The sequence below is a fragment of the Artemia franciscana genome, chromosome 5 (assembly GCF_032884065.1).
Source record: "Artemia franciscana chromosome 5, ASM3288406v1, whole genome shotgun sequence".
NCBI classification, from domain to species: Eukaryota; Metazoa; Arthropoda; class Branchiopoda; order Anostraca; family Artemiidae; genus Artemia; species Artemia franciscana.
In genome coordinates, this window is record NC_088867.1 from 24,974,162 (window position 1) to 25,001,617 (window position 27,456).

Below are 27,456 nucleotides of genomic sequence, written 5' to 3' on the forward strand. Positions count from 1 at the left end.
GCTATATCATTTTTAGATCGAATTGATGCCAGAATCAGTTTTATCACAAACGTTTTACCAGTACCTCCTGGCGCATCCAAAAAGAAAATTTCTCCAACGTTGTTATCGACACAATGCATTATCGTATCATAAATGTCTTTTTGTTCCGACGTTAACTTGGAAATGTTATTTTGTACATACGACAATAGATCACTCGTACTGTAACTTTGTTCACGATCCAATTCTACACATGTCGAAACAGCAGCGATACGGTTAGGTGAAGGCATTCCCAAACCCTGAAGAGGTTTGTTTGCCATACTTATGCAAATATCTTCTATAACAACTAAAGTGTAGTTGTAAATTTCTGGTGTAAAATCAAAAGTCATGTCTGACGTCTCTAACTGTTTTCGATGAAGTATATCTTCGGACATTTTTGACTTATATTTTTCCCATAACTCTGTAGGAGCTGATGGAGAGCAAGTTGTTAAAATGATGCCAAACAATGCACGAATTTGACTTGGGGTTGACGTTTCGCACGCGTCATTGATGCAGTTATCCCAGTGTTGGTCATTCTCCAATAAATTCAGAGCTTGGCATGCACTACGGTAAGTGTCATGTATAGTACCATTTACAGTCCTCAAATACTCAAAGGATGTCGGACCGGGTACATTCACCAAAAGCAGGCGTAGAAAGAAGCATTCATGTTGATTGGGGTGAACGGTGTAGAGTCTTCCTATCGTGGTATCTTTGAAGATGGTAGGTTGGCCGTCGACTGACTTACCCTGTTTTCGACGTTCAAATACTTTATTTTAGTATTCCACGTGTAATACGAAGGCACTTCAGTATACAGCAGTTTTTTCGCAAAAGAATCATTTTGCAAAGCGAAAAAAAAGCTGTTAATGTTGTATCCGGTGGATTCAGGACTCTTTGTTGCACGTTGGTTTCCGTGAAATAAACACGTTGACCATTTTGTAAATGTACCGCTAAGTGAACAACAGCTGGACTACGTTCATGTATCGGAAATGAAAGAATTCGCCAAACAGCTTCATTACTGCTTATGTATCTTCCAGCCTGATATTCTACGATTTCATCGAAATCTTTGATTTCGGACTGCAAGCCAAAAACTGCCATGTCACTGCCTTTGTTGACGTATTTACATATATATTTTATTGCCTTTACGGAGTTACAGTATTCAACGTTTATATGTGCATTAAATGTTTTGGATAATAAAGGGGAATATGGAACAACCCACTGGTTATCTACTTCGATGGTGGTACCGTTACGCTTCTTTATTATTGCTGTTTTACCGCCATCTTCAGTAGATCTTCTTCTATATTGTGGGTAACCATCATTGCCAGTAATTGTTGTGGGTACTAAAAGTCGAGGATATTGCTTTGTGCACCTTCCTTTGGCCATGCATGGTGAATTTTCGTTCAGTGCACCGCAAGGTCCATGTATCATATTTTTTACAATAATATCATGTAACCCCTTATCGACATTTTTATCAGGTATTTCAGCGGAAATCACATCATCAATTTCGTTTGAAGTAATTTTTTTATGTAGCCAGATTAGTATATGTGCGTGTGGCAAACCTCGTTTTTGCCATTCCACTGAGTACATCCAGCATCGCACTGAACCAAACACTTCATGTTTTACAAGGTAGTTTATCAGTGATTTCAACTTTTGCCGGAAGACACGTGCCGTAATGTCATGCCTATGAACCGCCGATTGTCCTTGAAGTAAAAGCTGCAGTATCTCGTCCCAAGATTGATTACATGTAAATGTAATAAATAAATCTGGACGACCATAGAGACGAACATACGCAATAGCATCTTGAGCATATTCATGCATATGACGTGGACTGCCAGCATATGACGAAGGTAAAATTGTTAATCTTCCAACGTTTGTGGTATTACCGTCATTTATAACTGCATCTCGCAAATGAATGTATTGTTCAGAGCGGAGCTTGGTCTGATTCAGGCGGATATATAGCAAACGTTCTGATTCAATTTTTGCATACATATCAACGACAAATTGGTGAAACAATTCACGGCATTTTAAAATATAATTTTCTTCATCCTGCCGTATCATTAGTCTATAGGAATAATAATGCATTGCACTGCATTTCTTATTCATTTCTTTGTTAGTGGCTGGATTCATCAATTTAATATTAAAGTGATAGCCGTCGGCTCCATCCCAAAAAATGATAGGATATTGTAGGGCATCGTAGCATCGATGAGTTTCAGCAATTCTTAACAACTGGGCGTTTCGCTTATGTAGAATAATATCTCGAGGTAAAAACTGATCACCGACCATAACGATTGCCACTTCGTCGATAGTCGGAGCATTGTATCTACGCACATGTTGGCCAGGAGGCGTTTTGTCAGCGGAAATAACAATTTTATGAGTATCAGTAGGCATCAAATCGATGGCTGTTTTGAACAGACGCACTAAATTATTATTTTCGTGGAAAAGATGTTGCAATTGGGAAACGATTGTCCTTTCAACGTTGGGAGAAATTTCGCAACGTGCATTCAATTCAGAATTTCTATCACTGATGAAGTACAATTGTAAAAATTTATGATTCTCGCCTAATAATGGTAGAAGGGACCCTGCTTTATGATAAATTTGCCCTTTTACTTTGAAAGTAGACATAAATTGATCTGGATTTTCGATTTGGGCTCCAAACGACGTCATTTGGAAACATGAGTTGTATTGTCTGATTTTTGACAAAAAACGCTTAGATTCTGACGTAGTTCCAGTAAGGAAAGTCTTCAATGGCTCTGGTGGTGCAGCCAATAGAGGAAGTTTAACTTTTCCTGAGGCGCAACACATTCCCATTGTTTCACCATTGAATTTCAAGGCCTTGCAATAGGGACAAATTTTAGACATTGTCCCGATTTGAACACAGCTACTCAAGCTATAATCATCGACTGGGTTGTACCTGAATGCCAGGCGATAACTTTCAGATTGCTCTGATTCCTCGGCACGCCTTCTTTTTTCACATTCTCTTTTAGCAGCAAGTCTGCTTCTGCGTTGCTCTGGTAGTTCCTCGGCATGCTTTCTTTTTTCACTTTCTCTTTTAGCAGCAAGTCTGCTTTCGCGTTGCTCTGGTAGTTCCTCGGCATGCTTTCTTTTTTCACTTTCTCTTTTAGCAGCAAGTCTGCTTTCGCGTTGCTCTGGTAGTTCCTCGGCACGCTTTCTTTTTTCACATTCTCTTTTAGCAGCAAGTCTGCTTCTGCGTTGCTCTGGTAGTTCCTCGGCATGCTTTCTTTTTTCACATTCTCTTTTAGCAGCAAGTCTGCTTCTGCGTTGCTCTGGTAGTTCCTCGGCATGCTTTCTTTTTTCACTTTCTCTTTTAGCAGCAAGTCTGCTTTCGCGTTGCTCTGGTAGTTCCTCGGCACGCTTTCTTTTCTGACTTTCTCTATCACCAGCAAGTTTTCTGGCATAGACTCTTTGAGCATCTTCATCAGTCATCATAAACTTAAGCATTAATAGAATTCTACACGAACATCCGTCTTATATAACTTGAATGACGTCACGCCTTCAAAGCAAAAATGATGCCTTCAAAGCAAAAATGATGGCAGCTAATTTCATGACGTCAGCCGAAACATGACGGCGAACATATGTCTTATATAACTTGAATGACGTCACCTTCAAAGCAAAAATGACGGCAACTAATTTCATGACGTCAGCCGAAACATGACGTCACCTGACACATCCATCCACACATCCATCCACAACTTATTTTTATATATATAGATATATATATATATATATATATATATATATATATATATATATATATATATATATATATATATATATATATATATATATATATGTTTTTAACTACGTAAAACTTGCGAATATACAACATTCTTTGCTGTCCCATTGTCTGTGCATATAAATAGATTGTCAGGTTTACCGACTCTTGAACATGCAACATATAATGGTCCATGGGAAAACAATCCGTATTCAGATCTATACCTCATGATTCTAATGATTGCCCTTGAGCTTTGTTGATGGTGATTGCTAATCGACCATTCCCTGAGTCGCCATCGTCATTTATATATCCCCCTGTGCACCCCGGCGTCCCCTTTGTAGTTATGTCCCTGTGTCCCGGTCGTCATTTATATTCCCTGTGTCCCGGTCGTCATTTGTGTCCCGGTGTTCCAGTCTGTGATTTCTCTTTGAGTGTCCCGGGCGTCATTTATATTCCTTGTGTCCCGGTGTCCCGGTCGTCATTTATATCCCCCTGTGCCCCCCGGCGTCCCCATTGTAGTTGTGTCCCTGTGTCCCGGTCGTCATTTATATTCCCTGTGTCCCGGTCGTCATTTGTATCCCGGTGTCCCGGTCTGTATATACATTCGTTTTTAGTTTTGTTTTTCTCCTTTATTTTTTTCCTTTTTTCTTTTTTTTCTTTTTTAGTTTATTTAGATTTTTAGATTTTTTAGTTTTTTTATTAGTTTTTAGTTTTTTTGTAGTTTTTACCATTTTCTTAGTTTTTTTAGTTTTTTTTTTTACTTATGTCCTGGTCGTCATCTATACTCCCTGTGTCCCGGTCGTCATTTGTGTCTCGGTGCTTTGTTGATTGCTAATTTATATTATATTTATATTTATATTTTTTATATTTATTAATATTTTTTTAGTTTTCTTTTTCTCTTATTTTTCAGTTTTTTCCTTTTTTTTAGTTTTTTCTTTTTTAGTTTTTAGTTTTTTTTCGTTTTTTACCTTTTTTTAGTTTTTTAGTTTTTTAGTTTTTTAGCTTTTTTAGTTTTTTTATTAGTTTTTAGTTTTTTTTTAGTTTTTGCCTTTTTTTAGTTTTTTCAGTTTTTTTTAGTTTTTAGTTTTTTACCTTTTTTCAGTTTTTTTTTAGTTTTTAGTTTTTTACCTTTTTTTAGTTTTTTTTTAGTTTTTTAGCTTTTTTAGTTTTTTTTCTTTTAGTTTTTTTGTAGTTTTTACCTTTTTTAGTTTTTTTTCTTCTTTTGTATTAGTATGAAATAATTCAGACGTCATATGCGGACAAACACGACGTCACTCGACAGACAGACAGACAGACATAACCCACAAACAACTTATTTTTATATATATTTATTCATATTTTTTTTGTTTTCTTTTTCTCTTTTATTTTTCAGTTTTTTCCTTTTTTTTAGTTTTTTTCTTTTCTAGTTTTTAGTTTTTTTTAGTTTTTTACCTTTTTTAGTTTTTTTTAGTTTTTTTAGTTTTTTAGCTTTTTTAGTTTTTTTATTAGTTTTTATTTTTTTTGTAGTTTTTGCCTTTTTTTATTTTTTTCAGTTTTTTTTTAGTTATTAGATTTTTACCTTTTTTAGTTTTTTTTAGTTTTTTAGCTTTTTTAGTTTTTTTTTTCTTTTTAGTTTTTTTTGTAGTTTTTACCTTTTTTAGTTTTTTTCTTCTTTTGTATTAGTGTGAAATAATTCAGACGTCATATGCGGATAAACATGACGTCACCTGATCCACAGATCCACAGATCCACACACAGACAACTTATCTATATATATATAAAAATAATGGCGCGTAACTAATATGGCACGTAACGACTTACGCGCGCGGGGGGGCTTGGGGGGGGGTGGCGCGAAGCACCCCCACCAACTAGGTGTTGGGGTGGCGCGAAGCGCCACCCCAACAGCTAGTTTTTATATATATAGATTAACCAAATTAATGTGTTTTACAATATACTAAGCATCGTCATAACAAAAATGACGACAACTAATTTCATGACGTCAGTCAACACAGAAATTAAGTTCTGAAATTAAGTCATGAAATTAGTTGCCGTCATTTTTGCTTTGACGGTGACGTCATTCAAGTTATATAAGACATATGTTCACGTAGAAATCTATTAATGTTTAAGTTTACAATGACTGATGAAGATGCTCAAAGAGTCTATGCCAAAAAACTTGCTGCTGATAGAGAAAGTCAGAAAAGAAAGCGTGCCGAGGAACTATGGAGTTAACTGCCGGAATTTGGGATTGGTATCGAAATCGAATAAAAATTTTGGATTTTATGAGATTTTGTGGCAGCTGATCTTTTTTTTCTCGGATGCAGTGTAACTTCGGGCTTTTCGTCTGAATTACACCTAATTTCAAGAAGTTTGAATTACTATCCCCCCCCCAGACAGAGATAGAAAGCATTAAATTTAAATGCTTTACGGTTTTAATTGTTCTAGTTTTGTCCTAGTTTAGTCATTCAAACTGGGTTTATTTTAAATATAAGGTATATGGAAGAAATAGTTGGCTCTTGCTTTTACTTCCTCTTCCCCGATAAAAACTGAGTCTGAACTTCTTCTTTGTTCTGTCACAAGTAAATAACAAAAGCCTTTGAAGGAAAGGGAACGCTACCCTTTGCTGAAAATTAAAATATGTTTCTAAAAAATATACATGATGTTGCATCTTTATAAATTTTGTTGCTTGTGTCGTTCTTTTCTCAAATTAAATTAAAAAAAAACAGTTTTTAAACACAAGTAAGGAGCGGCATTAAAACTTAAAACGAGCATAAATTATTCCATATATAAAAGGGTTTGTCCCCTCCGCAACGACCTTGTTTTTTTTATTTAATTTCTGAACGTTTTTGAATGAATGCATGTTTTGATTTTGGCTCACTGCACATGAATAATTAAAAAAAAATCGCATATCAATTTTTTATTTTGCTAAATGGCGTTCTCGTAGTTTTAATCGGACGATTTTGATTGAAAGAAAGTGAGGGGAGAGGAGATCTAGTTGCCCTCCAATTTTTGGTTACTTGAAATTGCGACTAGATTTTTTTTATTTTTTTACGAACGTTTTTGTTAGTAATAAACATGCATACATGTCGAATTAACTTACGTAACGAACTTCTATGTTTATGTGTTATTATTACGTATATGAGAAGGTTTGCCCCCTCGTCAATGCGTCACTCTTTACACTAAAGCTTGAATTTTATCCCAAATCTTTAACAATGACCCTGAATCACAAAGACCATAGAATAGATAGTTGAAATATACTTTAGCATATATACTTTAGTGTAAAGAGTAAGGTATTGTGGAGGAGACAAAACCCCTTATGTACGTTATTCTCATGCTCTTTATAAGTTGTAATGTCACTCATTACCTCCAGGGAAAAAAATTATATATTTTCTCATTGTTTTTTTTTTTCAATAACGCTAGAAAATCCTGCGCCCCTTCCATGGAAATTCTCTTCCCTCATGATGAATACCTCCATGAAAAGATCATCCCACGTACACACCTACTCCCGACCCAACCCCCCTCAACACGAAAAAGTCCCCCTTAAAACGTCTGTACATTTCGTAACAACCATTACTATATGGAAACAATGCTCAAAGTTTGTAAATTGCAGCCCCTCCTCCGGGGACTGTGGGAGATTAAGTCGTCCCCAAGGACACAGGGATTAGGTTTTCAGCTAAGCTGAACAGAATGGCTATCTCAAAATTTTGAACTGGTGACTTTGGGGGGGAAATGTGCGTGGGGGGGTCTAGTGTTATGTTTAGCCCCTCAGATGGTTTAAAAATTCCATAACGAACTTCTATATTTGTGTATTTTTATTACGTATATGAGGGGGTTTGCCTCCTCCTCAATTCCTCACTCTTTACACTAAAGCTTGAATTTCATCCCAAATCTTTAACAATGACCCTGAATCACAATGGCCATAGAATAGATAGTTGAAATATACTTTAGCATAAATACTTTAGCGTAAAGAGCAAGGTATTGTGGAGGAGACAAACCCCCTTATATACGCAATTTTTGAGTTCGTTATAATTTTTAATGCTACTCATTATATCCAGGTGAAGAAATTCTTTTGTATATTTTCTCATTGTTTTTTTTTAATAATGCTAGAAAATCCTATGCCCCCTTCATGGAAATTCTCTTCCCCTATTATAAATTCCTCCATGAAAAGATCTTCCCACGTACCCACCTTCTCCTTACCCAACCCCCCAAGCACGAAAAGTCCCCCTTAAACGTCTGTACATATCATAATAACCATTACTACATGGAAACAATGGTCAAAGTTTGTAACTTGTAGCCCCTCCCCCGGGGACTTCGGGGGATTAAGTCATCCCAAAAGACACAGGTATTAGGTTTTCAGCTAAGCTGAACAGAATGGCTATCTCAAAATTTTGAACTTGTGACTTTGGGGGGGAAATGTGCGTGGGAGGGGGTCTAGGTGCCCTCCAATTTTTCTACTTAAAAAGAGCACTAGAACTTTTAATTTCCGTTATAATGAGCCCTCTTACGACATCTTAGGACGACTGGGTTGACACCATCACCCTTGGGGGAAAAAAATCTGTCTTCTGGCAAAAAAAAAATACAAAATTCCACATTTTTGTAGATAGGAGCTTGAAACTTTTACAGTAGGGTTTTCTGATACGCTGAATCTGATAGTGTGATTTTCGTTAAGACTCTTTTACTTTTAGGGGGTGTTCCCCCCTGTTTCCTAAAATAAGGCACATTTTCTCAGGCTGGTAACTTTTGATGGGTTAGACTAAACTTGTAAAGCTTATATGTTTAAAGCCACATTGAAATTTGATTCTTATGATTTAACTATTGGTGTCAAAATTCCTTTTTTAGAGTTTCAGTTAGGCTACTACTGAGTCGGGTCATTGCTTGCTACAGTTCGTTACCACGAACTGTTTGATTTACGTGTCTTATTATGTAGTACGTGTTCTCGGAGTTTAAAGAGCTTGAACAGACATGTCTTTTATTCTGATTTGAACGATATGTCGCTTGGGGTATTTTTAGCAGATTTGAAACTCCTTCTAATAAGAAAAATCTGGGTTAGCTGGCTGTGGACCGCCGTCCCCTAAAATCAGCTCTATGTCCCCAAAAATTAAATTGCTGCGCATCTCATCTAATTTATAAACGTAATCTACATTTGAAAGCAATCAAATTCGGTTTCCATTTCCCAAACTGATCGTTATCGGTTTGCTTTGAAAGGACGAGAATAAAGTTTCATAAGATTTCCTTCTATTATAAATTTGTTAAATACGTAATCAAAACTGCATTGGTCCCATACATCTTTTAATTTATTGTTTTTTTTTAAAGCTATACCATTACTTTTAAATCTTCTATATTTGAACAAAAGTTAGGTTTTAAAGAGTTAAATTTCAAATCCTCAATATAATTTAGCTAGGATAACAGTGAATATATTCATTGATATCTTTCAAACAGTTTGTGGTTACAAATTGTAGTAAGGAGCGACCCGGCTCAAAAGTAACCGAAATTCTAATAAACGGAATTTTGATACCAATAGTTACATCAAAAAGAATCAAATTTTAATGCTGATTTTAAATATAAGAGTTTCATCGAGTTTAGTCTTACCCATCAAAAGTTACAAGCCTGAGAATTTTGCCTTATTTTAGAAAACAGGGGAAAACACCCCTTAAAATTCATAGGATCTTAACGAAAATCAGATTCACCGTATCAAAGAATCCTAGAGTATAAGTTTAAAGCTCCTATCTACAAAAATGTGGAATTTTGTATTTTTTGCCACAAGACAGATCACAGATGTGTGTTTATTTATTTGTTGTTTTTTATCCCAGGGGTGATCGTATCGACCCAGCGGTTCTAGAAGGTCACGAGAGGGATCATTCTATTGGAAATTAAAAGCTCTAGTGCCCTTTTTAAGTGACCAAAAAACTTGGAGGGCACCTAGGCCCCCTTCCACGCTCATCTTTTTCCCAAAGTAACCGGATCAAAATTCTGAGATAACCATTTTGTTTGGAATTATCAAAAAACCTAATAACTATGACTTTGGGGACGATTTACTCCCCCAGAGTCCCCGTGGGAGCGGTTGCAAGTTACAAACTTTGACCTGTGTTTGTATATAGTAATGGTCATTGGGAAGTGTACAGACGCTGTTAAGGGATTTTTTTGGTTGGAGGGGGAGGGGCTGAGTGGAGGGGCTTATCCAGGGGGAAATTTCTTCGAAGGAATTTGTTATGGGTGAAGAGAATTTCCATGAAGCAAGGTTTTTTTGACTGAAAGTAAGGAGCAGATTAAAACTTTAAAAAAACTGAAATTATTACGCATATGTGGGGTTCACTTCCTCCTAATAACTCGCTCTTGCCGCTAAAGTAATTTTGATAATTTCAGCAATATTCTACTGCCTTTGTGATTCTGGAGTAATTCTTAAGGAATGGGACAAAATTTAAGCTTTATTGTAAAGAGCGAGATATTGAAGACGGGGTGAACCATACGAATATAGTTGTTCGCTACTTAATTTACGTATATTTATACTAATAAAAACTCTCGTAAAAAAGAAATAAAAGTCCTAGTTGCCTTTTTAGGTAACCATAAAATTGAAGGGTAACTAGGCCTACTCCCCTGCTCCTTTTTTTCAAATCGTCCGATCAAAACTATGAGAAAGCCATTTAGCCGAAAAATAAATTAATTTTCAAATTTGGTTTTAATTACTCATGTGCAGAGAGCCAAAATCAAAACATGCATTAATTCAAAAACGTTCAGAAACTAAATAAAAAAAAGTGTTGGTAACTGAAAGTAGGGAGCGACACTAAAACTTAAAACGAACAGATATTACTCCGTATATGAAAGGGGCTGTTCCCTCCTCAGCGCCTCGCTCTTTACGCTAAAGTTTTTTAACTGTTTTAAAAAGTAGGGTTGAGAGGAAGAGTCAAACTTTAGCGTAAAGAGCGGGGTGTTGAGGAGGGAGCAGCCCCTTTCATATAAGGCGTAATTTCTGATTGTTTTAAGTTTTAATGTCGCTCCTTACTTTCAGTAAAAAAAAATTGTTTATTTTATCTAATTTGGTGGAAATCAGACCAATTTGGTGAAACTACGAAAAGGCAACGTTAACCAGGTTCACATTTTACCTTTCCAGAAAATTGTTAATAACTTATTTTTAACCTTCACTACCGGAATTTGGAATTGGTATCGAAATCGAATAAAAATTTTGGATTTTTTGAGATTTTGTGGCAGCTGATCCTTTTTTTCTCGGATGCAGTGTAACTTCGGGCTTTTCGTCTGAATTACACCTAATTTCAAGAAGTTTGAATTACTACCTCCCCCCCCCGACAGAGATAGAAAGCATTAAATTTAAATGCTTTACGGTTTTAATTGTTCTAGTTTTGTCCTAGTTTAGTCATTCAAACTGGGTTTATTTTAAATATAAGGTATATGGAAGAAATAGTTGGCTCTTGCTTTTACTTCCTCTTCCCCGATAAAAACTGAGTCTGAACTTCTTCTTTGTTCTGTCACAAGTAAATAACAAAAGCCTCCAAACTACTGTAAAACACACTGGATTGAAAGGTAGGATACTGTTATTACTTGGTTATATTGAAAGCAACGACCGGTATCTCGAAAACACAAAGGAAAGGGAACGCTACCCTTTGCTGAAAATTAAAATATGTTTCTAAAAAATATACGTGATGTTGCATCTTTATGAATTTTGTTGCTTGTGTCGTTATTTTCTCAAATTAAATTAAAAGAAAACAGTTTTTAAATGCAAGTAAGGAGCGGCATTAAAACTTAAAACGAGCATAAATTATTCCATATATAAAAGGGTTTGTCCCCTCCGCAACGACCTTGTTTTTTTATTTAATTTCTGAACGTTTTTGAATGAATGCGTGTTTTGATTTTGGCTCACCGCACATGAATAATTAAAAATAAATCGCATATCAATTTTTTATTTTGCTAAATGGTGTTCTCGTAGTTTTAATCGGACGATTTTGATAGAAAGAAAGTGAGGGGAGAGGAGGTCTAGTTGCCCTCCAATTTTTGGTTACTTAAAATTGCAACTAGATTTTTTTTTTTTTTTTTTACGAACGTTTCTGTTAGTAATAAACATGCATACATAACGAATTAACTTACGTAACGAACTTCTATGTTTGTTTGTTATTATTACGAATATGAGAAGGTTTGCCCCCTCGTCAATACCTCACTCTTTACACTAAAGCTTGAATTTCATCCCAAATCTTTAACAATGACCCTGAATCACAAAGACCATAGAATAGATAGTTGAAATATACTTTAGCACATATACTTTAGCGTAAAGAGCAAGGTATTTTGGAGGAGACAAAACCCCTTATATACGTTATTCTCATGCTCTTTAGAAGTTGTAATGTCACTCATTACCTCCAGGGTAAAAATTATATATTTTCTCATTGTTTTTTTTTTTTTAAACGCTAGAAAATCCTGCGCCCCTTCCATGGAAATCCTCTTCCCTCATGACGGATACTTCCAAAAGAAGATCCTCCCACGTACCCGCCTTCTCCCGACCCAACCCCCCCCCCCCCCCAACACGAAAAAGTCCCCTTAAAACGTCTGTACATTTCATAACAACCATTACTATATGGAAACAATGGTCAAAGTTTGTAAATTGCAGCCCCTCCACCGGGGACTGTGGGAGATTAAGTCGTCCCCCAAGGACATAGGGATTAGGTTTTCAGCTAAGGTGAACAGAATGGCTATCTCAAAATTTTGAACTGGTGACTTTGGGGGGGGGGAATGTGCGTCGGGGGGGTCTAGTGTTATGTTTAGCCCCTCAGATGATTTAAAAATTACGTAACGAACTTCTATATTTGTGTATTTTTATTACGTATATGAGGGGGATTGCCCCCTCCTCAATTCCTCACTCTTTACACTAAAGCTTGAATTTCATCCCGAATCTTTAACAATGACCCTGAATCACAATGGCCATAGAATAGATAGTTGAAATATACTTTAGCATAAATACTTTAGCGTAAAGAGCACGGTATTGTGGAGGAGACAAACCCCCTTATTTACTTAATTTTTAAGTTCGTTATAAGTTTTAATGCTACTCATTATATCCAGGTGAAGAAATTTTTTTGTATGTTTTCTCATTGTTTTTTTTTTAATAATGCTAGAAAATCCTGCGCCCTCTTCATGGAAATTCTCTTCCCCTATGATAAGTTCCTCCATGAAAAGATCTTTCCACGTACCCACCTTCTCTCGACCCAACCCCCCAAGCACGAAAAGTCCCCCTTAAACGTCTGTACATATCATAATAACCATTACTACATGGAAACAATGGTCAAAGTTTGTAACTTGCAGCCCCTCCCCCGGGGACTTCGGGGGATTAAGTCTTCCCAAAAGACACAGGTATTAGGTTTTCAGCTAAGCTGAACAGAATGGCTATATCAAAATTTTGAACTGGTGACTTTGGGGGGAAAAAAAATGTGCGTGGGAGGGGGTCTAGGTGCCCTCCAATTTTTTAATTTAAAAGAGCACTAGAACTTTTAATTTCCGTTAGAATAAGCCCTCTTACGACATCCTAGGACGACTGGCTTGACACCATCACCCCTGGGGGGAAAAAAATGTGTCTTCTGGCAAAAAAAATACAAAATTCCACATTTTTGTAGATAGGAGCTTGAAACTTTTACAGTAGGTTTTTCTGATACGTTGAATCTGATAGTGTGATTTTCGTTAAGACTCTTTGACTTAGGGGGTGTTCCCCCCTGTTTCCTAAAATAAGGCACATTTTCTCAGGCTGGTAACTTTTGATGGGTTAGACTAAACTTGATGAAGCTTATATGTTTAAAGCCACATTTATTTTTTTTGTAAATGTATTTAAATTTTAGTCGATTCCTCACCCCTGTCTAGTCTATTTTTCAATTACATCTCATTTTTCAACGAGGAGCGCAAACTCAATGAAAAATCAAGTTTCGAATTAGGTTTTTAACGAAAGTTTCTTTAGCTGCTCAAGTATTTACTGTGTCAGCTAATTCACTCCCCAAACAGTACCCCTTAGAAAAATACACCCCGTGTATGAAATTTTCATCGATCAAAATAACCTGATTTCGCAAAATTACAAGTTTATTCAATTTTCATTAAGTTTTTACGAGTCGGATAAACATTTCGAGGGGGTTCAAACTCCCTAACTCCTCCCCTAAATATAGCGATGGATATAGTTAAAGATGGTCTGTAAGTTAAAAACTATTAATAGGTATTCGTTTCAGGTTTTAAAGTAATTAGTAAATATATTAATTATATGCTTACACGTTTAATCTTGAATTGTTTGAAGTAATCAAAATCCAAAGATGTGTCAAAAATCAAAAGAAAGAGCAAAGATAACGGCAGTTAGAAGATATGCAAAAATGACAATTAGAGCGTGTCAAAAATTAAATGAAGAGCCAAGACAAATGCAGTTAGAAGACATGCGACACCGAGCAAGTGAGCAAATCAAAAATAGAAATGAAGAGCAAAGACATCACTGTACCTTTTGATTTAAAAATAAATGTTTTTAATCCAAATCTTACATTAAGTTTGATTGCCAATACAGCACTTCAAAGAGACTAGATTTGCTAGCCTCCTAAAAAAAAATCACTGAAGTGGAAAAAGGCAGGAAAAGGGGTGGCATGTTCAAGACTTTTTTTCTTTTTTTTAGAAAACCCCAACCAGGAACAAAAACTGACTTCCTGTAAATCTTAAATTGCAGAAACTATACGGGAGTCTCCAAGTAGAGGCTTATAGAGGTTTAGACGTTATTTTCTGAAAAAAATTTCTGTTTCCTTAATTATTTTTCTTGACGTCCTCCGTGTCCGATAAATATTAATTAAGGTGTGGAAATTTTAAAATAGATCAAGGTACAAATTAGATTATTTGGCATTTAGCATCGATACATCCACGTTTTTCCATTTTTATACGATCTGGTATCTACCAAGTGAGGTATAGCGATCGCAAATTCTTGTAGTCTGTCTGTCGGTCTGACTGTCGGTCTGACTGTCCCGGTTTTGCTACCATCTGGGTGGGGGGAAGGAGTAGGGGGACGGTTAAATCGGATAACAATAGAAAAAACGAGGTATTTTTAACTTACGAACGGGTGAATGGATCTTAATGAAATTTGATATTTAGATGTATATCGTGTCTCAGATTTCTTGTTTTAAATTTCAACCAGATCTGCTGACACTTGGGGAGTTGGGAGGGGGAAACCTAAAATATTTGAAGTAAAACAGTTCAAAATAGGGATGATACCTTTTTATTGACAGTGAAATATAAAATTATTTAACTGGATATTTCGAACACATATACAGTGTTCATCATCAGCAGTAAAACTAAAAGACATGAATAAAAATAAACAGAATTCAGATAAACAGAGATACAGGTGAATTTGGATTGAACTCAATTTATGATAATTTACTGAGGTCAAATAAAGTAAATATCACTTCACCTAAGAGCTATGACCTCTGTCCACGTAATACGTCAGTTAAATCTAATGAACCGGAACCGAAAAGGTCAAGGAGATTTGCCTCGGCTGTTGCATTGAAAAAAATAAGAGCAATAAACTATATGTAATTAGTTTATTAGGTATAATTTCTGTTTATTTTTATTCATGTCTTTTAGTTTTACTGCTGATGATGAACACTGTATATGTGTTCGAAATATCCAATTAAATAATTTTATATTTCACTGTCAATAAAAAGGTATCATCCCTATTTTGAACTGTTTTACTTTCGTCATGGAAATGCAGTGTGGTCTTCGAAGTTATCTACGTAAAATATTTGAAAACGTTTAGAGTGGGAAGATCAGGATGAAACTTGGTGGGAAAAATAAGTAGAAGTTCTAGATACATGATTAACATAATTGGAATGGATTCACTCTATTTGGGGGAGTTGGGGGGAGGGTTAAATCTGAAAAATTTGAAAAAAAAGGTATTTTTACTTACAAAGGAGTGATTTGGCCTTAATGAAATTTCATATTTAGAAGAACCTAGGAACTCACATCTCTTATATTAAATCCCAACCGGATCCAGAGTTGTTGGGGGGGGAGTTAGGAGAATCTTGGAAAACACTTAGAGTGGAGAGATCAGGATGAAACTTGGTAGGAAGAATAAAAACAAGTCCAAGATACGCGAATGACATAACCGGACTGGATCTGGTGGCATTGGGGGAAGTAGAGGGGGGGGTCTAAAATCTTGGAAAATGGTTAGAGTCGAGGGAATCGGGTTGAAACTTGGTGGTAAAAATAAGCAGAAGTCCTAGATACGTGATTGACCTAGCCGGAACAGATTCGCTGTATTTGGGGGAATTGGGGAGGGCTAATTCTGAAAAATTAAAAAAATGAGGTATTTTTAACTTACGAAGGTGTGATCGGACCGTAATGAAATTTCATATTTAGAAGGACCTCGTAACTCAGATCTCTTATTTTATATCGCGACCAGATCCAGCTTCATTGGGGGGACGGGGGTTGGGGGACCGAAAATCTCGGATAACACTTAAAGCGAAGAGATTACGATGAAATTTGGTGGGAAAATTAAAAACATGTCCAAGATATGTGACTGACATAACTGGACCAGATCCACTCTATTTGGGGGAGTTCTCTCTATTTGGGGAGTCCACGATGCGTGAATGACATAACTGGACCAGATCCGGTGACATTGGGGGGAGTTGAGGGGACCTAAAATCTTAGAAAACGCTTAGAATGGAGGGATCGGGTTGAATCTTGGTGGTAAAAATAAGCAGAAGTCTCAGATACGTGATTGACATAACCGGAACGGATTCGCTCTATTTGGGTGAGTTGAGGGGGGGAGGGGTTAATTCTGAAAAATTAGAAAAAATTAGGTATTTTTAACTTAAGAAGGTGTGATCGGACCTTAATTAAATTTCATATTTAGAAGGAACTCGTAACTCAGATCTCTTATTTTATATACCGACTGGATCCAGCGTCATTGGGTGGGGGTACCGGAAATCTTGGAAAACACTTAAAGCGGAGAGATTAGGATGAAACTTGTTGGGAAGAATAAAAACATCTCCAAGATACGTGACTGACATAACCAGACCGGATCCGCTCTCTTTGGTTGAGTTGGAGGGGGGGGATTCGAAAAAATTAGAAAAAATGATTTATTTACGAACGGGTGATCAGATCTTAATGAAATTTGATATTTAGAAGGATCTTGTGCTTTAAAGCTTTTATTTTAAATCCCGACCAGATCTGGCGACGTTGGGAGGAGCTGGAGGGGGAAACCGGAATTCTTGGAAAACGTGAAAATTGAGGTATCTTTATCTTACGAATGGGTGATTGAATCTTAATGAAACCTGATCAAACAGTTCGTGGTAACGAACTGTAGTAAGGAGCGACCCGGCTCAATAGTAACCAAAACTCTTAAAAAATTGAATTTTGATATCAATAGCTACATCAAAAGAATCGCATTTTAATGCTGATTTTAAATATATAAGTTTCATCAAGTTTATTCTTAAATAACTTGTTTATTTACGAGCCTGAGGAATTAAAGTTACGAGCCTGAGGAAATTTGCCTTATTTAGGAAAATAGGGGGAAAACCCCCTAAAAGTCGTAGGATGACACCATCAGATTCAGCGTATCAGAGAACCCTACTGTAGAAATTTCAAGCTCCTATCTACAAAAATGTGGAATTTTGTATTTTTTGCCAGAAGACAAATCACGGGTGCGTGTTTATTTGTTTGTTTTTTTTTTGTTTTTTTTTCCCCAGGGGTCATCGTATCGACCAAGTGGTCCTAGAATGTCGCAAGAGGGCTCATTTTAACGGAAATGAAAAGTTCTAGTGCCCTTTTTAAGTGACCAAAAAAATTGGAGGGCATCTAGGCCCCCTCCAACGCTCATTTTTTCCCAAAGTCAACGGATCAAAATTTTGAGATAGCCATTTTGTTCAACATAGTTGAAAACCATAATAACTATGTCTTTGGGGATGACTTACTCCCCCACAATCCCTGGGGGAGGGGCTGCAAGTTACAAACTTTGACCAGTGTTTACATATAGTAATGTTTATTGGGAAGTGTACAGACGTTTTCAGGGGGATTTTATTTTGTTTGGGGGTGGGACTGAGGAGAGGAGGCTATGTTGGAGGATCTTTCCTTGGAGGAATCTGTCATGGGGGAAGAAAAATTCAATGAAAAGGGTGCAGGATTCTCTAGCATTACTATAAGAAAACAATGAAAAATAAACATGAAAATGTTTTTTTCAAATGAAAGGAAGAAGTAGCATTGAAACTGAAAATGAACAGAGATTATTACGCACATGAGGGGTTATAAAAATACTTTAGCATAAAGAGCGAGGTATTTAGGAGAAGATAAATACCTTGCTCTTTATGCTAAAGTATTTTTAGTAATTTCAACTAGTTATGCTACGGCCTTTCTGATTCAGGGGTCATTCTTAAAGAATTGGGACAAAACTTACGATTTAGTGTAAACAGCGAGGCATTAACGAGGGTACAAACCCCCTCGTATACATAATAAAAATATAAGGTTATGAAAGTTTGTTACGTAAGTTAATTCTTAAGTTACGTATATTTTTTACTAATAAAAACGTTCGTTAAAAATTAAAAGTTCTAGTTGCCTTTTTAAGTAACCGAAAATTGGAGGGCAACTAGGCCTCCTTCTCCACCCCTTATTTCTCAAAATCGTCTGATCAAAACTAAGAGAAAGCCATTTAGCCAAAAAAAGAATTAATATACAAATTTCATTTTAATAATTTATGTGTGGAGAGCCAAATCCAAACATGCATTAATTCAAAAACGCTCAGAAATTAAATAAAAAAAACTAATTTTTTTAGCTGAAAGTAAGGAGCTACATTGAAATTTAAAACGAACAGAAATTACTCCGTATATTAAATGGGTTGTCCCCTCCGCAATCCCTCGCTCTTTACGCTAAAGTTTGACTCTTTGCCACAATTCTACTTTTTAAAACAATTAAAAGCTTTAGCATAAAGAGCGAGGTATTTAGGAGGAGATAAATTCCTCTCTCTTTATGCTATAGTATTTTTAGTAATTTCAACTATTTATTCTACGGCCTTTCTGATTCAGGGGTCATTCTTAAAGAATTGGGACAAAACTTACGATTTAGTGTAAAGAACGAGGTATTAACGAGGGTACAAACCCTCTCATATACATAATAAAAATTAAAGAATATAAAAGTTTGTTACGTAAGATAATTCTTAAGTTACGTATATTTTTTACTAATAGAAAAATTCGTTAAAAATAAAATTTTATAGTTTGCCTTTTTATGTAACCGAAAAATTGCATGGCAACTAGGCCTCCTTTCCCATCCCTTATTTCTCAAAATCGTCTGATCAAAACTAAGAGAAAGCCATTTAGCCAAAAAAGGAATTAATATGCAAATTTCACTTTAATAATTTATGTGTGGAGAGCCAAAATCAAACATGTATTAATTCAAAAACGTTCAGAAATTACATAAAAAAACATTTTTTTTAACTGAAAGTAAGGAGCGACATTAAAACTTAAAACGAACAGAAATTACTTCGTATATGAAAGATGCTGCTTCCTCATCAACGCCCCGCTCTTTACGCTAAAGTTTGACTCTGTCTCTCAATTCTTCTTTTTAAAACAGTAAAAAGCTTTAGCGTAAAGAGCGGGGCGTTGATGAGGAAGCAGCATCTTTCATATACGAAGTAATTTCTGTTCGTTTTAAGTTTTAATGTCGCTCCTTACTTTCAGTTAAAAAAAATTGTTTTTTTTATGTAATATACAGAAGAATCTAATATCTCAAATGCTCCATTTTCAATTCAAATCAGATCCGGGGACATAGGATTTTGGAGGGGGGAAGCAAAAATCTTGGAAAACGCTTAGAGTGGAGAGATCGGGATAAAACTTGATGGGAAGAATAAGCTCATGTAATAGATGCGTGATTGAAATAATTGGAACGGATCTGTTGTCATTGGAGGAGCTGGGGAGTGTTGATTTGGAAAAATTCGAAAAATTAAGTAACTTAAGAACGGGTGACCAAATCTTAATGAAATTTGATATTTAGAAGGAACTCATGTCTCAGATATCTTTTTTCAAATTCCGACCAGATTTGTTGACATTGGAAGGAGTGGGAGGGGAAAACCGAAAATCTTGGAAAACGCTTAGAGTGGAGAAATCAGGATGAAACATGGTGGGTAGAATAAGCAAATGTCGTAGATACGTGATTGACGTAACCGTACTGGATCCGCTCTCTTTGGGGGAGTTAGGGGGTGGGGTTCTGTGCTTTGGCGAGTTTGGCGCTTCTTGGCGTGCTAGGACGATGAAATTGGTAGGCGTGTCAGGGAGCTGCACAAATTGACCTGATAAAGTCGTTTTCCCCGATTAAACAATCTGAGGGGCTGAACATATATATATATATATATATATATATATATATATATATATATATATATATATATATATATATATATATATATATATATATACATATATTGAATTCACATTCCACTTCAAAATTTGGTATATAGAGGGCTCCGCAGAAAAACTTCCAATCGGGCCCTGCACCCATTCGATCCGGCTCTGTCAAAATATTTTTGGTTTCGATGTTTTCCTGACCCTCTCTACCATTAAGACTCTTACTCTACCCTTCTATCTCTTTCTACCTTTCTGACCCTTCAAGTTACAAGCCTATAAAACACTTTAGATGTTGCAAACTGACGCAGCCCAAATTAGTTTCAAATGTTGTTTTCTGCATAGAAAACAAAATTTTACCAAAGCAACTTATGACTGTAATTTCCAGATATGCTCTTTTGATGAGCTAGGTCAACAACATTTCATTGGGGGGGGGTTGCATCACTATTTCATTAGCAGTAAATTCTAATATAAAAACTATTAAAATAAAAAATAGACAGATTAGAGACCAACCACTCAGCTCCTCACTCCAAGTCAAGATTTGAGGTTCATTTGCCACCACCTCCCCCCCCGACCCTAAATTATCCCAAATTTTCAACTTGATCCCCAAAGCTGTTCCCAGGATATTACAGATACGTCTCTCAAATCATCCTTCTTTTTTATCTGACGACTTTTGATTTACCTTTATAATTTTATTAAGGATTTGAAGTGCAAAAGCGTTTTTGATCGACAGGAGAAAAGACATTTTCCTTCCTGGTTCTCAAGTTGAAAATATGGGAGAATATGGGGTTTGAGGGCAAATGAACCTCAAATCTTGACTTGAAACGATAGAAACAAACGAAACCATGAAATAAACAAATGGATAATCAATCTGAATAACTATTTGTAATAATACCATATGGCAATTAACAGTTAAACTAATTATATTTCTATTAATTGTCAAATATAAAAAAAATTATTTATTTGGCTTGCGTAATCCATTGCATAACCTTTTATCAAACAGTTCGTGGTAACGAACTAAGGAGCATACCGGCTCAATAGTAAAGAAGCTCTAAAAAAACGGAATTTTGATACTAAAATATACATCAAAAGAATCGGATTTTTATGCTGATATTAAATATATATGTTTCATCAAATTTAGTCTTTGTCATCAAAACTGAGAAAATTTGCCGTATTTTGGAAAATAGGGGGAAACACCCCGTAAAAGTCATACAATCTTAACGAAAATCACGCCATCGCATTCGGCGTATCAGAGAACCCTATAGCGAAAATTTCAGAGAACCCTATAGCGAAAAAAAAAAATCAGAGAACCCTAAAGCGAAATAATACCGAAAAATAGGAGATTTTGAAATTTCAAATTTCAAAATCCCCTATCTACAAAAATGTGGAATTTCTTATTTTTTGCCAGAAGACAAATCACGGGTGCGTGTTTATTTGTTTTTTTTTTTTTTTTTTTTCCCCAGGGATCATCGTATCGACCAAGTGGTCCTAGAATGTCGCAAGAGGGCTCATTCTAAGGGAAATGAAAAGTTTTAGTGCCCTTTTTAAGTGACCAAAAAAATTGGAGGGCTCCTAGGCCCCCTCCCACGCTCATTTTTTCTCCAAAGTCAATGGATCAAAATTTTGAGATAGCCATTTTATTCTGCATAGTCAAAAACCATAATAACTATGTCTTTGGGAATAACTTACTTCTCCACAGTCCCTGGGGGAGGGGCTGCAAGCAACTTTTACCAGTGTTTACATATAGTAATGTTTATTGGGAAGTGTACAGACGTTTTCAGGGGGATTTTTTTGGTTTTGGGGTGGGTTTGAGGGGAGGGGGCTATGTGCGAGGATATTTCCTTGGAGAAATATGTCATAGGGGAAGAGAAATTCAATGAAAAGGGCGCATGATTTTCTAAAACTACTATAAAAAAATGCTTAAATTAACATGAAAAAGTTTTTTTCAATTGAAAGTAAGGAGTAGCACTGAAACTTAAAACGAACAGAGATTATTACGCATATGAGGGGTTCTAAAAATACTTTAGCATAAAGAGCGAGGTATTTAGGAGGAGATAAATACCTCACTCTTTATGCTAAATTTTTTTTAGTAATTTCAATTATTTATTCTACGGCCTTTCTGATTCAGGGGTCATTCTTAAGGAATTGAGACAAAACTTACGATTTAGTGTAAAGAGCGAGGCATTAACGAGGGTGCAAACCCCCTTATATACATAATAAAAATATAAGAATATAAAAGTTTGTTACGTAAGTTAATTCATAAGTTACGTATATTTTTTACTAATAGAAACGTTCGTTAAAAATCAAAAGTTATAGTTGCCTTTTTATGTAACCAAAAAATTGGAGGGCAACTAGGCCTCCTTCCCAACCATTGATTTCTCAAAATCGTCTGATCAAAACTAAGAGAAAGGCATTTAGCCAAAAAAGGAATTAATATGAAAATTTCATTTTAATAATTTATGCGTGGAGAGCCAAAATCAAACATGCATTGATTCAAAAACGTTCAGAAATTAAATAAATAAAAAACTAGTTTTTTAACTTTAAGTAAGGAGCGACATTTAAACTTAAAACGAACAGAAATTACTCCGCATATGAAATGGGATTTCCCCTCCTCAACGCTTCGCTCTTTACGCTAAAGCTTTTAATTGTTTTAAAAAGTAGAATTGTGACAAAGAGTCAAACTTTAGCGTAAAGAGCGAGGCGTTGAGGAGGGGACAACCCATTTCATATACGGAGTAATTTCTGTTCGTTTTAAGTTTTAATGTCGCTCCTTACTTACAGTTAAAAAACTAGTTTTTTAAATTTGGAAAAACACCTATTGCTTCCTAAACAAGTACAAAATGTTCCTACTTTTAATTATACGGAATGTGTGTCGGGGTTCGTCCTTTATACTAAGCAGAATAGTAGTCAGTGACAAGATCACTTGATTTTTTTTTTTTGGGGGGGGGGTCTCTCCCTTTGTCAAAGTTAAGCGTATTTTTCAGCCTCATAGATGTTATTGAGTAATTATAGAAAAAAAAAAATAAAAGCGGAGCTATATTAAAACCAAAGTCGAGAGAAGTTTAAATTATGAAATTTAATTGAAACTTAAAACTGACATGAAATTTAAATAAATAAAATACTGAATTTGAAAAAAAGCAGAAATCACCACAAAAACGAGTAGGGCTGACACTCCGTATTAATTTTGAATTGTGGTGATCAGTCTATGTGAACGACATAACTCGTTTCCTTAACCCGAATCATGACGATCCAAAATGCTGTAACCTATGCTTTGATCAAACATCTGAGGACATTACTAACGAGCAAGATGAACTTATAGCATACGCTGAAACAACTACAATGACCTGCTGTGGCTTCGATATGCCTTCACTCCAGCGGAAGCTTGAAAACATCATAGAAGCGACCTCTCTGTGGATGGATGCCAACAAACTTATCATCAATGTCGAAAAATTTGCATCCTATTATTTACTAGGGTAGGAGCCCTTCACCTGGAAATAACAGGAATTGTGACGTCTCGTGGAAAGGTTCAACGACCGGCAAATGGATGTGCGAAATATTTAGGAGTAATAGTAGATGAAAACCTTTCTTTCCTTCCTCACCTCCATACTGTAGGGTCAAAGCTTTCAAGGAATCTGGGTATCATGAAGAAACTGAAGCACACGTTCTCACGTAAACCCTTACCCTTCTTTACAATGTGCTCATTAAACCCCCCTTACAGTATTGCGCAATGGTATAGCAGTCGACGTTCAAATCCTATCTGAAAAAACTGGATTCCATCCACAAGAATGCCTTGAAGATCATCAAAGACACAGATGATTATCTCTCGCTGAAATCGCTGTTTGAAGTTTCCTGCTTGGTTTTTACTTTCAGATTCCTCTTCGGCTTGCTTCCACCGCCTTTTAGGAATCTATTCCGTTTGGTATCCGAACAGCATCCTCCAATTACAAGACTATCTCCAAAGATCCATATTCGACATACGCCAACAGTGAGGTCGGATTTTTCGCCTGACATCGTCTGTGCTAAGGCTTACAATACCCTACCGCTTGAACTGAGAGGTAGGAGCTCTCTTGGTTCTTTCAAAAAGAGAATAAAAAATTATCTTGTTTTGAATAGTTTAATTTGAATAATGAATCTAAATAGAAAAGCTTAGCCATTATTGAGTTTTTTTGTGGGTATTGGAGTGGTTTGCTCCTGGATGAAGAGGTTGGGACTTGTAAGGATGGTTTTGTTGGTAGGGGCCATAGTTGTATCGAGGAGTGGAGGGAGAGCCATAGTGCGTATTTATTTTTGAGGTGATGAGGGATTCAGCATGCATTTTTTGCATAGAGATGAGAGATTATGAATGTTATGACTGTTATTATTTTTTTTAATAAACCCGAATGAACTGAACTGAACTGAACAATGGCTTTGGGAGCAAATCACACTTTTAATCCTCAAAGTGCTTAAAGGCATTTAGTACAAAAAGAACCCTGGGTATCAGGGAGAAGAGTCGCTTAAATGTGATATCATGCCCATTGTAACATCATCCTGCATACGAAGATGCAGTTTTTGTCAAAAGAGGATTTGAAATTAAACATTATATTTTGTTAATTACCAAAGCACACTGGTATAAAAATTTACTTCAAAGCAGTCCCTTAAACAGCTCTCTATGATGTTCCATGGCCCCGCTAACAGTAGAGGAAAAAGGAATTCATAGTAAATAGTGAACTGTAGCCCATAGTAACTGAAATATTAAAATAATCTTTAAAAAAGTTTATTCTTTTGGGGTATGGGGCCATATTTGACTGACAACGATGTCCAGTTCTCTAGGGTTCATCTTTTACTATTCCAAACAAGAAAAATCCATAGACTTTTTCCAGTGTATATTTATAACAAACTGGCTGGGTCCCGGCATCTTGCGCCGGGCCCCAGCATGGCACGCGGCAGGCTTCTATATATGGATTATCATTGTCCCTTGTGTTCTAACCGCAGACAGTTTGCTGTCTTTTCATATTGAAGTTTTTTCAAATATATATATATATATATATATATATATATATATATATATATATATATATATATATATATATATATATTTTCTTTTTAGTTTTTTAGCTTTTTACCTAATTTAGGTTTTTAGTTTTTTATTTTTATTTTTTTTTTCTTTTTTCTTTTTCTTTTTTTCTTTTTTTTTAGTTTTTGTCTCTTTGTCTTTTATTTTAGTTGTTCTTTTTTTCGTTTTTTTCGTTTTTCTTTTTTTTAGCTTTTCCTTTTTTTCTTTTTTAGTTTTTTCCTTTTTTAGTTTTTCCTTTTTTTAGTTTTTTTTTTGTTTATTTTGGTTTTTTCTTTTTTTTCTTTTTAGTTTTAACCTTTTTTAATTTTTATTTTTTTCCTTTTTTTTCTCTTTTAGTCTCTTTTTTTCATTTTTTATTTTTCTTTAGTTTTTGCCTTTTTGTCTTTTTTTAGTTTTCTTTTTTTTAGTTTTCCTTTTTATTCTTTTTACTTTTTTAGTTTTTCCTTATTTTTAGTTTTTTTTCTTTTTTTGTTTTTTTCTTTTTTAGTTTTTATTATTTTCTTCTCTTCTTTTATTTTTTTCTTTTTTAGTTGTTTTCTTTTTTTTAGTTTTTAGTTTTTTTTTCATTTTTTATTTTTTATTTTTATTTTTTTTAGTTTTTTTTAGTTTGCTTTTAGTTTTTTTTCTTTTCTTCAATTTTTTCATAGAAGATAGTTTTTAATTCTTTTAAGTTTTTTTTAGTTAGTTTTTTTATATATATTGACGTTATACTTAGTGACAGACAGACGGACAGTACATTTTTATTCATATAGAAGTCAAATAAACTCTCTCTTCATCTTTAAAATGGCAAAAAATGCATATTATAAGATAAAAATGAAACCCTTTTTGAACTAATAATAATAATAATAATTTATTGTTACCCTCTGCATAAAACACAAATATACTAATTAGGAGCATAAAAAAGGGAAAACAAAAACAAAACGGCACAGAAAAAAAAAGAAAAGAACAAACACACACGATTCTTGACAACTTCAAACACTTAAAAAAAACTTTTTATCAAAAATAAAATACCATCTAATCAGCTTCTGCACATTACATAAATATAACTGAACCAACCCTTTATGCATTGTGTTCCTAATGCTTTAGTATATAGATTAAACATCATATGTTTTTACAGATAGCGACGCGAGGCACTTGATAGAAGACAAGTCAGTGGACAATCGATAAATCTGTTCCAATGGTCAGCAAATCTACGTGACAGTTCGTCCATTTTTGACAAATCTCAAAAACACCGTACCATCGCAAAACGTAACTATTCGAGTCCAAATGGGGATACTAAGAAAATACTTGCGGAACCTAAGAACAGTGATCAAATTCGCTTTTTATCAGATGCAGGATAAATTTCCAAACATGTATCAAAAACAACATATTCCATACAAAAACCGCATCATATAGCCGACCAAGGATTCTCTTATCAAACTTGCATTTTACCTTGAAGAGAAGACCATAAGATTTTCTTAGTTTCTCTTTCAAAGAAGCAATTATAATATGCCTAGTGCATTTAATTGAAGTTCCATATGGAAGACCTAAATGCTTAAATGAACTTGAAGATTGTTGCGGGACCAACTTGAAGTATATCATTGTGTACCATCTCCAGTCCAAAGACAAGAACCTTTGTTTTGGAAGTAGCAACTGAAAGGCCGATTTCTTTCAGTCTGGAGCAAACAACATCAACAGCGTTTTGGAGTGCCCCAAGATTGTCAGCCGAGAGAAGAATGTCAGCAGCATAAGACGAGTGACTTGCGTCAATATATGGCTCAATTAAGTATGGTAGAACCTGTCAAGCAGCTTCTCTAATTGGGCTATTAAATATTGCCAGACTAAGAACAGAACCTTGCAGTAATGTTATGAACCATTCCAGTAATGTGCGTGATTGCCAGATGGCCGCATCTTTTTTTCACTTCTCTTCCTGTGACTAAGGTAAATAGAATTGTTACTAACTAGTATAGATGATATCAGACATTCAATCACGTGTCTCTGCTTCTTCTGGAAAATCAATCTCACAACTGTTGCGGAAACTTAATTCTATCAACGAAACAGATGATCGTGGGAGCACCATAAACGGATAGTGGCATAAAGTTTAAAATGAAATTTGAAAAAAATAATTCTAATTGTGTCGCTCTAACGATAGGAATTAGTTCATCATTTTATTTTGGGCTGAAATTTTAACTATATTCTTGAAATAAATATTAATGTATATGAGCAATATTTTACTTTTAGATTGTTATCTATGGGTAATGTTGCTTGAAAAACAAAATCCTTGTGTAAATAATTTTTCATAATTTTCTCAGCAAAAAAAATATAGGAGACATTCAGTTTAAGAACTCAGTTTTAGCACATTAACTGCT

At 35.2% G+C, this 27,456-nt stretch overlaps 1 protein-coding gene across 1 annotated transcript in view; it reads left to right on the top strand.

Annotated features, from left to right (window-relative positions):
* LOC136027152 (testis-expressed protein 10 homolog) overlaps positions 1-27,456 on the top strand; it is a 125,693-nt gene that overhangs the window by 90,173 nt on the left and 8,064 nt on the right. Inside the window, exon 11 of the transcript XR_010617509.1 lies at positions 26,226-27,028. The gene's annotated coding sequence lies outside the window, so the exon portion shown is untranslated. The remainder of the gene's footprint in view (positions 1-26,225; positions 27,029-27,456) is intronic.